We start from the raw sequence: 15,674 nt of genomic DNA, 5'->3' as shown, positions 1-15,674 counted from the left end.
CAGGGACTAGAGGGGTGACAGGTCCTTTAAAGTGGGGATTACACTGGAGTGGCTGTTGGCTTGCTTGTGCCAGACTGATTCCCATGATCCCTCAGAGTGTACTGCCAAACAGTCAAACACAAAAATGTGAGAACCCTGCTTCATTCATCTCTCTTCCTACCGCCCAAGACAGTGGGAGGAAACCAGAGGTGGAAGTTAGTTCCTGGGGAAGGAGAAAGAGATGCTTTAAAATGTAGATTCTCAACACTTACCCCAACTGGAACAATCAGTGTCTGAGGATGACTCTCCCAAAAAATGGGTGGTTCTGGCTGGAATAGAGAGAAAAATCTCAGTCTCCAGTGAGGCAGGCCACCCCTGCTGGCCTGGATCCCAAAGCCCAGCTCTCGACAGCTGCTTTGCCAAGCCCCAGTGAGCCTGTCCACCTGCAAGCTCAGCTGCCTGGACCCTGGGTCTCTCCTGTCCAAGGCAGTGGGATTGCGCAATGCCACAAACTCCTATTAGGGACGTTTGGAACCTACCTGGCTGCCTACACAACTCGGGAGCTGACCCTCCCCCAGCCCTTGCCAGACAGCCCTGGGTCTGATCTCCTGGTGAGCTCTTCAGGGTCCAGCTGGAACCAGGACTCCATCCACCCAGTAACACCTGCGTGTTGAGGGCCTACAGTATGTAGATGCCATACTGGGCCCTTTAAATAGCTTATATCCTGTCATCCTCACAGCATCATTCTAAAGTAGGAATTATTATCTCATTTTACATATTTGGAAAATGAAGACTTGAAAAGTGATCCTACAGCTTGTGAACAGTAAAACTGGTTGTCTTACCCCCAACATTCAAAATTAGACTTAGGGCTGGGAACTTGGAACACCATCGAGTTCCTGTCATCCCCTTCTTCCTGACTCCGAGCCCATTTCCTGAATCCCCAGCTGTCCGATGCTCTGGCCCAAATCAGAGAGAATACCCAGAATCACTTGGGAGGCGGAGGTGGCGGGGGCGGGGGGGCCTCTCTCTGCTGGGCCCACTCACCTGACCAGGCACCTAGGATGTCACCCTGGTCCCAGATCAAGCTAGACTTTGTTTCCTTTTGGAGCCTGTTTAAACTGGTCACCCAAGCAGAGAGTCCAGTTGCATATCCAAGTCAGACCCCTGGCGTTTCCCCCCTTTTACTGCTCTGTAGTCTCAGGAAACCTGGCAGAAAAGCTACATATTCCTGGGGTCTTGGAAACTCAACCAAGCCTTTCTGTTTAACAACTAAGCCGGGTCTCTTGAAGAGCAGCTCATGTACCACCTATATCAGAATCACCTGGATGCTCTAAAAATGGACATTCGCAGGTGCCCCTGAGAACTCCTAATCCAGACCACTCAGGTGGTCATTTCCCTTAAGGTGCTCTGTCCATATTTCTTAAAGTCCATAGTGTCCTAGTTATAAAACCAGCTTGCCACCATCGTCTTTGTCTGTGAAATGGGTACACATTTACTTTTCTGGCATAATGTATAACAATGCTCATAGGAACTTCTTCAGTTCAGTCATGTTAAGAGCAAAGAGGAAACCATGAAGTTATGCCTCCAGAGCTGCTTTAGGGGATCAGGCACCTTGTATTCTTCTCGAGGTTAATCCTCCCAAAAACCCTGTAATGGTGGCTCACTATCACCTACGCTATCACTTAGAGACACTGAGACACTAAAAGGTTAAGTGACTTGCCCGAGGTCGTGCAGCAAGGCCAAGATCAGTGCAGATACACACCCAGGTCTGTCTGATCCCAGTCTCGGAGCAAGTCCCTCTCCCCACACTAGGCTTCCCCTGGTTCCGCCCACAGCATGTTGTGCACCCTGCTGGTTGCTTTGACTCATTTCAATACTTACTGACTTGGTTGTTTCACCATAGTATAAAAACTACTCTTACCTTTTGCACACAAGAGTTGTCAATCATTTGGTATATAAATGAATGAATTCTGCGTGGGCTTTTGAATCTATAACATAATCATGCATTTCAAACCACCATGCCATAAACTAGCAAAAAAAGAATCTTATTTAAACTCTGAAATTTAAGCTTCTTAATTGTTACAAATCAGGGAGTTGGCAAACGGGCATATGAGTCAAATCCGGCCCACAGCCTGTTTTTGCACAGCCAGCAAGCTGGAAATAATTTTTATATTTTTAAAGAGTAATATTTTTTAAAACAGAAAGAACAGGTGACAGAGACCAGAGACCATATGTGACCTACCAAGCCTAGAATATTTACTACCTACCCCTTTATAGGAAAAAAATGGCCAAGCACCACTGTAGATGATAAAAAATTATTATGCTAAGACCATGCAAGCTCACGGGAGTGATATCACAATAAAAATGATTCATTTTTATGTATAAACAAAGATATATGGATAGTACATAAACAGACACACAGCATAGCTGTGCTTTGAGAAATATCATGGATGGGGGCGAGCAAGTAGGAAAAAATGCCTAAATAGGCTCTTTACAGGACAATAAAGAATCAGAGAAACACTGAGCTAAACAACAGCTAAGCCAGTGTGGGAAATGGCTTCCTGTGTGAGGTGTCCAGTGTTCCCAGGCTTCCCCTTCATGGCCAAGGTGAAAGGCTTTCCCCTAGACTCGGGCATGCCCATTAGCGCAGAGCTATAACCACCACTGCCCCAGCCCTGCCATGCAGCCCCATGCAGTCATTGTAGTGATTAAAAAGAAAGTTAAGGACTTCATATTTTGAACTGAGAAGCTCACATATTGCTCCAGTTTTGAGCATTGGAGACATCTCAGAGCCAAAGAGAAGCATCCCCAGGTTCTCTTGTATCAAGTCCAAGGACATCGAGTACAAAGCCAGAGAAGTAACTGGCAGCCAGAGAAGTAAATCCTCCGTGTCCTTTGAAGCAAACATTCACAAGAGTTGTTTTCATTATTTTTCAACCCACTCCAATCCACAGCCCTCCCATAAAGCTGCTGTTGCCATGGTCATCGGAGAGCTCTACGCTGAACAATCCAGTGGGTATTTTTCTCTTCTCATATTACTTGACCTCTCATAATCCCTTGAAATATCCTCTCCTTCTTGTTATACTCCCCTCTTCTTTTCAGCACGCCATACTTCATTAGTTTTCCTCTTTCCTTCCTGGACAACCTTTTCAAACTTCCTTTTGTAGATTCCCCTTCTCCCACCTGATTTTTGAATGTCAAAATTCCCCAGGGCTGTGCTAGATGCTTCCTCTTTTCTTTCTCATGTTTCTTCCTGGGTCACAAAATCCACCCCTAGCTTTAAGTGTCATCTCTATGCTAATGAACCCCAAGTTTCTATCTCCTCACCTCTCTCCGGAATTCTGGGTTCATGTCAAGCCACCTTCTGATGTCTCCACTTCAATATCTAAAAGATACCTCCAATGTCAGGAAAAACTTTATTTTCTCCTCTCCTTCCATCCAACTTAGCCCTAACCTGAGTGTGTCAAAGTCCAGTCAGGAAAGCAGAATCACTCTAGGTCTTTCCAACAGAGAGGATTTAACATCAGGAATTGGAAATACAAGCAGTGGAAACGAGAGATGGCAGAGCAACCCATACATTAGCCCCAGCAGAAAGACACCATCATCGGAGGGGCCAGAAAGAAAGAGAGGTGGAGGTGTCATCAGACATTAAATCCCAGTGCCACCCAGGGAGAGCTAGAGCAAGAAAGGCTGACAGCAGCTAGAGTCATGGAAAAGACAAGATCTCTGCTGAGATACCTGTCCCAGAATTAGAGAGAGAGACATCCCTGGTTTCTCCCTCCCTCCTGATAATCAGTCTTCTGCTGTTGCCTCCATGGGCCAAACCCATGAAAAGCCAGTTAGTTGACCATGAGGCAGGGAAAATAAGGGGTCTTATGACATAAAGCATGACACAGATAGGATGGGAAAAGGATATGTGGGCAAAGAGGAAGTGACTACTCTCTCCTGGTAAATGGCACAAATTCCCACTGAAATACTAGAGTCAAATTATAGAACTCTTCCTTGAATCTGCCCTTTTCCTTATCACTCATTTATAGTCTAATATAGAGTCCTATCACTTTTAGCTCAGAAATAAATCTGTCTCCTTCCCCCCATTTCATCCATCCTGGTCCATATCATCTTTATCTCTCACCTGGTCAACTACGAGACCTCCTGCTGGTCTCCTAGCCGACACTCTTGCCCTATTTGCAACATCTACAGAGCAACCAATATGATCTTTTTAAATTTCATACCAATGATATCATCCCCTGCTTAAAAACCTTGAATGGGATTTCCACTTCCTGTAATGGAAGTCTGGGTGATTTAGAGCAACCTTCATGCTAAAAGTGTCTAAAAATCCAGGTGAAACATTTTTTTAAGAAAAGAAGAATTAGCAAACCAAAAAAAAAAGAACAAGAAAAGAAAACCTCTTTTGAGGAAGAGAACCAGCATACTAGGCATCAAATTATTTTTAAAAAAATCAAGATGCAGCCCTGGCTGGTGTAGCTCAGTGGATTGAGCGTGGGCTGTGAACCAAAGTATCACAGGTTCAATTCCCAGTCAGGGTACATGCCTGGGTTGCAGGCCATGGCCCCCAGCAACCACACACTGATGTTTCTCTCTCTCTCTTTCTCCCTCCCCTCCCTCTCTAAAAATAAATAAATGAAATCTAAAAAAAAAAAATCAAGATGCAATGCATAACACTGCAAACACTGCAAACCCAAAGCACATGAGGCACACAGGAAATAGTCACTATGGCCAAGAACTAGCAGAAACAAAACACACAGATGCTCAAAGATTTTGTAGTATTGTTGTTATCAGACCAAGCTACTAGCTTAATTTGTCAAAGACATAAAAGCCAAGTTTAAGTTTTGAAAAATAACAAAAAAACTATAAAAAGTGACAAAGAAGATTTTTAAGGAACCCAATATAAATGAAGAATTTAAAAATGCAAAAACAAACATTATTATGGCAGATTTGACTTTACAAAAAGGGAATCGCAACTTGGTTTATAGGGAAAATATATTATACAAAATACAACACATGGAGACAACAAGATGGAAAAATAACAGAAGTGAGCACAATACATAGCAGATATAATACAATAAGAAGATTGAATATACAACTACTTAGAATCCAAGGAGGAAAAGTGAAAGAGAGAGAGAGGGGAATAGAACAGAAACAATATATGAAAGAAATAGCTAAGAATATTCCAGACCTGACTAAAAATATCAGTCACAGATTTCAAGAATCTGAATGAATCCCAAACAGAATAAATTAAAAAGAAGCTCATACATGGACACATTATAACAAAACTGCAGAAAAATAGAGACAAAAAAGAAGTTCTATAAAAGCAACCAGAGAAAGGGGAAAAAAAAATGACAGTCATTGGCAGATGGCTTCTTACCAGCAACAACAAAAACCAGAAATAGAATGATACCATCAATGTGTTTAGAAAAAAAAAATAACTCTCAACCTAGAATTTCATACCCAGGAAAAAAATTCTCTAAGAACAAAGGTAAAATAAAGGTATTTTCAGGCAAACCTCGGGGACTATATTACCAACAGCTGCATATCAGGTTTGAAGAAGCTACTTTGAGCAGAAGGAAAATTATTTTACAGGAAATGTTAGGTGTGCAGAAAGGAATGAAGAGCAAACAAAGACATAAATATATGAGGTTAAGCTATATAACTAGAAGACAGCATCTTAGCCTATGATTCCCTAGATAGCAGATCCTAGGGCAAAGCAGGCAAAACCCCAGGGGGAAGGGACAGCCAAACAGGAAAGGAGAAAAAGGCAGTCAAACAGGTTTATTACTGAGCAAGTCTCTTCTGTGCACAGCTGGAGCTCAACCTCACCAGGGCGTCCTGAGAAGCCAAGTAAATTTCCCACCTGAAGGGCAAAAGAGAGGAGCACTTATTCACTAGCTTCTGTCCCCATTTGGCCATCATCCTAGTCACACTTCTGGGCTATGGATGCGCGAGTGCTGAGCAATTTCATGCAGACAGGCAGTGAGCAGGCTAAGAAAATGTGAGATGGAAGATCGAAATGTTCAATAGGTAGACAGAGTTCAAGTGTTTTTTAGGTCCTTGCCTTTTCTGGAATGAGATAAAGGCATTCTTTACTCTTTGGTAAGGTAATGATTTCTAGAGTAACTTCTAGAGTAACCACTAAAAGAATATAACCATTAAGTATAAGGGAGAAATAAAGGGAAATTAAATTTTAAAAATACTTAAATAAAAAATAAAGTGGAAAAAAAGGATTATAGAATATAACAGAATAAAATCACAAAATAAAATGTTACCTTTAAACTCACATACATCTATATTTATATTAAATATAAATAGATTAAATTCCTAGTTAAAAATAAAGATGATAAAACTGAAGACCAAAATACATAAATAGAAAAATTTCACCATGGCATATGAAAACAAGATTTGTTAAAGGGATCAGCATATCACATTATCAAACTAAAACACCTATTGTGTGAGTTCTTCATATATTTGGGAGCTCAAACCCTTGTCTCGTGTATCATTGGCAAATATTTTCTCCCATATAGTTTGTCCTCTTTTCATTTTGGTGACGGTCTCTTCAACCATGCAGAAGCTTTTTAGTTTGATACAGTCCTATTTGTTTATTTTTTCCCTATTTCCCTTGCCCTAGGACATATATATAAACAAAAATCAACTCATACAACTCAACACCAGGAAGATAAACAATCCAATTAAAAAAATGGGCAAAGGATCTGAACAGACACTTCTCCAAGGACATACAGAGGGCCCATAGACATATGAAAAGATGCTAAACATCACTAGTCATCAGAGAGATGCAAATTAAAACCACAAAGAGATATCACCTCACATCTGTCAGAATGACCATCATTAATAAATCCACAAACAACAAATGCTGATGAGGATACAGGAAAGAAAAAAAAAGGAACCTTAGTGCACTTCTGGTGGGAATGCAGACTGGTGCAGCCACTGTGGAAAAACTAAAAATGGAACTGCCTTTTGACCCAGCAATTCTGCCACTGAGAATATACCCTAAGGATCCCGAATCACCAGTTCAAAAGAACCTGTGCACCCCAATGTTCATAGCAGCACTATTTACAATAGCCACAGGCTGGAAACAGCCTAAGTGGCCATCAGTAAATGAATGGATCAAAAAACTGCGGTACATCTACACAATGCAATACTATGCAGCAGAAAGAAAGAAGGAGCTCCTACCTTTTGCAACAGCATGGATGGAGCTGGTTTGCTCCCACAATAGTCTTCCTATAAGACTATTATGCTAAGTGAAATAAGTTCATCAGTGAAAGACAAATACCATAGTATCTCACCTATAAAAAGAATCTAATGAACAAAATAAACTAATGAACAAAACAGAACCGTGGAACAGACTGAAAGCAACCAGAGGGGAGGGGGATAATGGTGGGAAGAAGGGGAAGGGACTAGACAAAGAACATGTGTGAATGACCCACAGACATGGACAGCGGTGTGAGGACTGGCCATGGGAGTGGGGGGTGGAATGGGCAAAAGAGGGCAAAGGGAGAAAAATTGGTACAACTGTAATAAAATAACAATTTTTAAAATAATTTAATAAATAAAATCTTAAAAAGAAAATACCTATTGTGGTCAAGATGCCAATTCTTCCTAAATTAATCTACAGGGGTGGGTAAAAGTAGACTTATAGTTGCGAGTACATGAATCACAGAGTTTATTCTTGTACTATTATTTACTTATCATTGTATTATTTACTTGTGTTATAACTGTAAACCTACTTTTGCCCACCGCTGTATAAATTTAATACTATCAAAATTAAAACAGCAACACATTTTTTTGAAAACTTTACCAAATAACTCAAAATAAATCTGGAGACTATTCAAGAACATTTTTTTAAAAGCAGAATCATGAAAGATGTTAACAATGTCTATCAAACTGCAAGAAGAGACAGATATCCTCACGCCAAGTCATATGTGAACACTGACAGCTTTCTGAATGCATTTACATTTATTACCTCACTTGATCCATGCAATAAATCTTATAAATCAAACAGGCATTATACAGGGGAAGAAACTGAATCTCACAAAGTGTAACTTATGCAAATTTACCCAGCGAACGATTCGGCTAAAGCTCCGTTCTAGCTCAAACCCACACTGCTGGCGGCGCTCGGGCGCACTCCTCTCCAGAACTCGCTACAGTCATCACTCGGCCCTACTTTTAGGGTCTGGTCACAGTTTTATATATAACAGGGCAAATACAGAGGAGATTCAAGTGTGAGAAATATCCTGGGTTTTTTACAAAACTGTTTTTCTTTGAGCATAAAAATAGTACAATGTTGACATAATGACAATACAAGCCACAATCTCGGGCAGGATTCCCCCTTGGGTTTCTAAAATATGACATTAATCAACTGCTTCACACAAGCTTTAAGAGCTGATTTCCTCCCCCTCCAGATAACATCATCAACCTGTAATCTTTTCTATCTATCTTAACACCTCCAGAATTTTTGTGCATCTTTTGCTACTATATTTTTTTATTTTATTTTTATTTATTTTTAGAGAGAGGAGAAGGAAGGAAGAGGGGGATAGAAACATCAGTGTGAGAGAGACATCGATTAGTTGCCTCTTGCATACCCCTAGCTGGGGACCTGGCCCACAACCCAGGCATGTGCCCTGACTGGGACTCGACCCAGCGACCTTTACATTCACAGGCTGGCACTCAATCCCCTGTGTCACACCAGCCAGGGCAGTCCTCTTTCTTTTCTTTCTTTCTTTCTTTCTTTCTTTCTTTCTTTCTTTCTTTCTTTCTTTTTCTTTTTTTTTTTTTTTAATAATATCAGCTTATGTTTAAAAAGCATCTGAGCTGGCTCAAGGCATGTGCCTTGAACCAACTACCACACATTCTGCTTTGTGTACTTGCAAATGTGCTTAACACCTTCCTCTTCCCCACAGTGATGGCAGCCACTTACGGCTGATTCCACAGCTGTCCAATGTCTCGCAGAGTACTATGTCAATACAGAAATATATGAGTGAACAAACCTGTCAGGTCTTCAAAATTATGACAGTTGACAGTGATGAGGATGACCACGACAACAAAAACGTCTCCTTCCACAACCTCAGAGCATAATAAATTATTTCACCAGCTTCCTGCAGAAAGCATACATGGGGAACCCCGCAATATGGACTTGCTTCAGGAAGTATGCTTCCTTGTCTCCAAGCTTAAGCCAGCCCAGAAAGGGGTGAGATATTAGATCTGTATCACCAGGAGACATCTCTTACAGCAGGGGTGTCAGACTCATTTCATGGGGGGCCACATCAGCCTCGCAGCGGCCTTCAAAGGGCCGAATGTACTTTCAACTCCTTAACAGTCAAGGAGCAGTTACATTTATACAGCCCTAAAATTATTTCGGCCTTTTGAAGGCAACCGCAAGGCTGATGTGGCCCCCAGTGAAAATGAGTTTGACAGCCCTGTCTTACAGAGTATAGACCACAAGCTCTGCTTCAGGACTATCAAATGTTGCTACTCATAAGTCCCATAAAGGCTACAGTGTTCATCCTGGAATCAGTTGTTAGATTTCCAGTGAATGAAAAATGATAATTAGTCATTTAGTCATTCATAGCAAGTGAGCATTAAGGAACCTAGTTACCTACAAATACGTTTTTCCTTCATGCGTGTCTCAAAAATGTCCCATTTTTAAGTAAGAAAAACTTTTTAAGGATTTTTAGGAGCAGAACATGCTCCTTTTCACATACTATTATACATAATTCTTGAATATTTATTTTACATCCAAAAAGAGTTATTTTATATAGTCAGTTTTATCGTGTAAAATGAACATACAGCAATGCAATGCCAAAGAAATTCCACAAAGTCATAGACTCCTCAGCCTCCATTTATGTATCTCATGTATCCCATTTTTTCTGACCATTAGTTACCTATGTTTTTTTTAACATTTTATTTATTTTTAGAGAGGGAATGGAGGGAGGGAGGGCGAGAGAGAGAAACATCAATGTGCAGTTGCTGGGGGCTATGGCCTGCAACCCAGGCATGTGCCCTGACTGGGAATCGAACCTGCAATGCTTTGGTTCACAGCCTGTGCTCAATCCACTGAGCTACGCCAGCCAGGGCCTAACTATGTGTTATATTAAAAGGAATACAAGAGAAGGGAGCCAGGCCTCCTATATAAAAACAAACACATATTGTTCTCCTCCTTAAAAAAAAATATATATATACATATATATATGTGTATATATATATATATATATATATATATATATATATATATATACACATACATATGAATTATCTATCTCCCTGGGAGACCAAGTCATTCTAATGAATTATGAAGCTCTGAGAAATCCTGAAGCCCTTTTCAACCCCAAGCTGATCACCTGTGGCTGACTCATTCACAGTAAATCTATGCCTGAACATTCTGATTCTTACCCAAGTGCTGCCTCATTATCTCCAGGCTGAAATGACGCTGAAAGTTCAGCCAACCTCTTGCTTTCCTGACATACACACTGCCAGAAATGTAGTCACTTCTTCGTAATCCTTTTATCACTCCTTGGCTAGTGATTAGTCTGGAACTCCTCTGCCTTTGAGACTACGCTTTCGCTTTAAGAATGTATTCTCCATCCCTCTGTATCCCCTTTCTGCTGGCCCTCCCTAGCCCCTGCACATGGCATTTATCTGTCGCTTCAGTCCTACTGCCATTCTTGACAACTTCTCCTAAAACCAGACAAGTTCAGGGGTCACCAAGGGAGTTGGGAGAAAACCAACTTTTGAAGCTCATCATTGAAAAGCAGAAAGCCCTTGACTGTAGGCGAAGGCTGAATGGAATCCCCATCTGCCCCCTTGGCCGTGTCTCTTGTTTGCCTGACTTTTCTCTATCCCACCAAGATGTCTGGAACGAAGAAGGAAATTCTACTCTGGCCCCAAGTGACTGACAGGCAACCCTACCTTCTCACTTTCTTCAAGGCAGCCCAGCGCATGGACCAGGCCCTACTTCTCCTCATTCCCATTAGGACGAGAGCCGGAGTGACTACCCGATCCTCACGTTTTATCTGCAGTTCACCTGTCTCCATCCCCAGAGTCAGACTCCCTTCCTCTGTCTAGGCCTGACTATAGCGAGATTGACCATGATCTTGCTGAGACAAAGCTGAGTAGGCCGACCCTCACCAGGACCCCAGCCACTCCTGGGTGCCAAGTTGTCTCTGTGCTTCTCCTGAGAGCACGCCACCATGCACCCTCTTCATCAGCCCTCAGGGACTCCCCTTTGCTCCTGACTTTCTGCGTAGCTGGTGTTACCAACTCACTAGGAGATACCACTCCCTCGGGAACCACCAGTGCAGCTATTTCTAAGCTGGGGTACCTGAGAGCACATCTCATGAAAAGAGCTTGCACCCAGCTGCAGGCTTTACACTGGGAGAACTGGCCCTCGGCAGAAAGCTGTGGCTCCTCCAAGTTTCTTGGGACATCGGTTTTACATAAGAGCAATCACTTAACACATCTTAAATATTCAAACAAGAGGTGGATTCTTGGGGAGTAAAATACAGAATGTAAATAGTTTAAAAAAAAATAAAACCCAAGACTTCTAGGACATTTTGAAAGACAAATGGAAAATACTAGCATGACTCCAGGCCACACCCCCTCACCCCGCACAGGTGTGGACATTGTCCCCTCCACTGAGGGGAGGCATTCACTCTCCTCACCTGCTACCGAGAACGCGGGTGAGACCTGGCTCTGGGATTGCTTCCCATTGTTTAAGGCGAATCCTGTTGGCGGGAGCGCATCTCACATGTTACAGATGTGGCCATTTTCCCCGTGGCCCCGCCACTGACCACCCACGTGAGGCCGTTCTACACGTTGTGCTGGAGAAAAGTTTGCGGGACTGACGTGGCTTCGGAGAGTTTTCCTCCGGACTGACATTTGCAGTGGAATTATTTCTGTGGGAGCCACAAAGAAATTGACATTTCAGTGCTAATTGTGGACCATTTCCTTCTTCAATCACTTGTTATTATACACTGAGCTGCGATGAGCACTCTTCTTGTATGTGCGTACACATCAGTAATTATTTCTCTAGAGATAACAGGAGAGGCACCTCTTTCTAAAAAAAGTATAAATTGGCCTAATAGTTCTATTTTTATAAACCCGGGGACTAGGTCATGGGTAGGACACAATCCTCTGATGGCAGAGAAAGGTGTATCTGTGAACACCGAGGTCCTACTGAGGTTTGTGAAGTGTCATGTCCAAGGTCCCCTGGCCACCTCTGACCACAGCCCGAATCACTCAAACATCCTAAATATAATAACAAATAACAGAAGTGGGCAGGAGGCAGACTTAGTAAGACCTAGAACTGGATTCTACTGAGCCTCTTACCCCTGAGAATTCTAGCTCCTCGCAGAAAGCATTGCAGGACACATATCTTACCTGTAATACTAAAACCCCACAGGCTGGTACAGATAAATGCTACCGCAGACAGCAATGAACTTGAGGGCCTTGAGAGCTACTGAAATTTAACAGACAAACGTATACCTTTCTTCCTCAAAATGTGGGCTGTAAAGAATGTGAATAGCAACAGAAAGAGTATGTAACTCACACAAGGATTCGCAGCTGACACTTCTCTGCTTCTTTTGAGGCTCATCCTGTAAGTTTACAGCCTTCGTCTAATTAGCCCCAGGCATCACCCCACATTCATAAAAACCAAGAGATTATAGAGTTAACACCTCAGTACCCTTTTCCCACCCTGGGAGAGCCTGCTGCACATGTACATTCGGAGGGGAACAGACTGACCATTGAACACCAGTGTGCTGCTGCTTCATGCTTGCTAACCATTCCATCCTTGTGCCGGCCCTAAAAATGAATAGTATTAGCATCAATTCCAGAGAGAGACACGGAAGGTCATGGTAGGCACAGATTTGTTGAATATCTATGAAGTGTGTCTGCAGTCCCAAACACAACACAGCTACCCGATCGTGGAGGCTGACATACGCGGCCTTTCCGAGATCGTCATAAAGGAATAAACGGCTGTGAACACAGTTAATGACCCGTTGAAACAGAGATCAGTGCAGCCAGAGTTCAGAGAGGGGTTGCATTCCTCTGCAGAAAAGGATGAGAAGCCCCAGAGTCCGTAGCAATCTCACAGATGCTCTGTCTGAAGCCTTGTTTGCGGCCAAATTACGGCTCTCGGTTTATCTGATGAGAGGTAACTCAAGTCATTTGTCAAGGTCAAGGAGCGCTCTGAAAGTCACAGCTCCGTTGCCCCTGAATGGCAACGGGAAATAATGGTAGCCCATCTAGGGCATCTTTGGAAAAATAAAAAATCTATAATCAGGGAAACTGAACAGAATGTTACCCACTCTGCTTCCCAAACTCCTCATAAAATGCTAAGGACCAGGGGAACACAATATGACACAGGACAGCAAAATAACCCAACTCAGTGTGATTTTTATATTCAGGTTGATTAAAGGCGTTACCTGCCTCAACAAGCTTCAAAAACTGCCCTGGATGGATCTCTTCCCCCGCATGTCTCATAAATCACACAGCTCATTGAACCTGTATTTTACAGAAGCTATCGCGGTGTCAGCCTTGTAAATGCCAGCGCCAAGCCACCAGCCCCTTTCATCCTGTGTTGTGATGATGGAGCAAATGGTTTCATAAACATATTGGTTATCTCACACTGGGCACGAGGCTGTCTTCGAGCCCCTACCATCTGTCATCGCTGTTAATGAGATATCGACCTCCTCGTAACCCAAGCAAAAAAAGTTCCCCATTGAATGTCAGCCAAGAAGAAAACCCTCCTGAACTCCTGCAGACTCTGAAAACTCCTCTCATTGCCATATCAGGAAGGGCCTCAGGAAACGGGCCAGGGGCATGACCACACCACCAGGGCCACATCTGCACAGTGCGAAACGGAGGCATTGATGACGCCTGGGACCCTCGCCCTCCCCATGATGACAAGGGCCGCCTTCAGCAGGTGGAGGCTTTACAGCACATTTCTCAAACACCGTAAGAAAGACTCCCTAAGAGCAGAGAATGGGGAACCCAACACCCAGCATTTCTGAAGGTATGGCTGTTGGATCCAATCATACCAAAATTTCCTGGAAGTCTTGTGTGATATCTTTAAACTTTTATTATACATTTTACATTGCATTCAACACTATATCCAGGCTTTACTTTAGCATTTAAGAAGCTTCAGATCAAGTGAAATTGATACTCCAGGAAGTGGAACCATAGTGACACTGGACGCCAAGTCTGCGGTGGCCTTCACCCACATCCTACAAAACCCCAGGGGGCCACATGTGTCCGTTTAAGATCCTCGGTCTTAGAGAGTTTTCTGAATGGAGCTAGTCTCCTTTAATATCAAGAACGGGGAAATGGGTAAGAGTGCACATAGTTCGTCATTACAGAGCATTCTAAACGTCTCCTTCCTTAGTTAGGTACAATCAACTAAGGCTTGTCCTGTATTCTTGCCAGATTTCATAAGAATTGTTGTCTTTATCTTACTGTCAGTAGATCGTGGGGCAAAGACCTAGATATTTGCACTTTTCTATACACAGGCACGTGCCACCTAACAAGGTTTCTGTCGGAGATGGACCGCACGTCCCATGGTGACCCAGTCAGGTCATAATGAAGTTGAAAAATTTTTACTGTCCAGTGACAACCTAGCAGCAGCGAGGGCGTAGTGCAGTGCCTGTCTGTTTTGGGCTGGTCTTGGTCTATGCAGAGCGGCGCTACCTGCTAGAAATGCCTGGGGTGGGGGGCACCCACCTGGGCCCGTGAGCTTCCCACAAACATCTCCTTTCTAAACCAAAGTTACCACCGGACTGACCCTTGCAGTTCTTAGTCTGATTGCAAAGTGCCTTTCAGCAACATAACCATTAGGAAACTTTGAGGAAAGGATGGGAAAACATAACATAGCTCATTTTAACTCAACTGTGCTAAGGCATTATTGTTGGTGTGGGAGGGGGCGACGCTTTTAGTTTGTAACTAAACTTAGAGTAGCAAGTAAATTATGGTAACTATCTGCATATAGGCTAATGACAATGCCAGTCTTAATATCAAAGCAATCACCAAAACAGACTCCTTTCCATCCAAAGAATCTAACATTTTTCAATTCAAATAAGCGCGGTACCAGAGGACCTATGGCTCCCATCTCAATTTGGGATGCAACAGTGGGCTAGAATATTTTGATTCTCTTTCTCCAAAGATCAATTTAAAAAACCATCCGCTGAACATCCTGAAAACTATTTTTAACTGTCGCCGCTGGGATAATAAGTTCAACTAACTGTAAAAATATGCCTCTTACAGAAATGGCTTTGTGAAATCATCCTCTGGGAAATGTGAGACTTCATACATTCATTCCATCAGAGGAGAAGTTAAAACCACTCATACATGACCGGCTCACAGATAATGATAGGCGAAAATTCTTTATCAGCGATAACAGATACGCTTCTAGGGTCAAGATGCTCCCACAACAGGCGCTGCAAAGAAGGACCCCGGGCTGGCTTCCCAGATCCAGAAAAGTAGTGATAATAGGCAGACAGCTGCAACTGTGAGATTAAAGAATCTTCCCAAACCTCCATTCTAATCCTCCTTGGTCTTAACCTGCTTCTACAAGAGCTGCGCAGTTATAAAACAGAAGCAATATACGTCTACATACCACATTGTTATACTTGAATTTGGTGTAAGTAACAAGCAAAAATTTATCGCGGGTC

This window comes from Phyllostomus discolor, chromosome 7 (assembly GCF_004126475.2).
Source record: "Phyllostomus discolor isolate MPI-MPIP mPhyDis1 chromosome 7, mPhyDis1.pri.v3, whole genome shotgun sequence".
Taxonomy (NCBI): Eukaryota; Metazoa; Chordata; class Mammalia; order Chiroptera; family Phyllostomidae; genus Phyllostomus; species Phyllostomus discolor.
Note: the sequence above shows the minus strand (reverse complement) of the source record.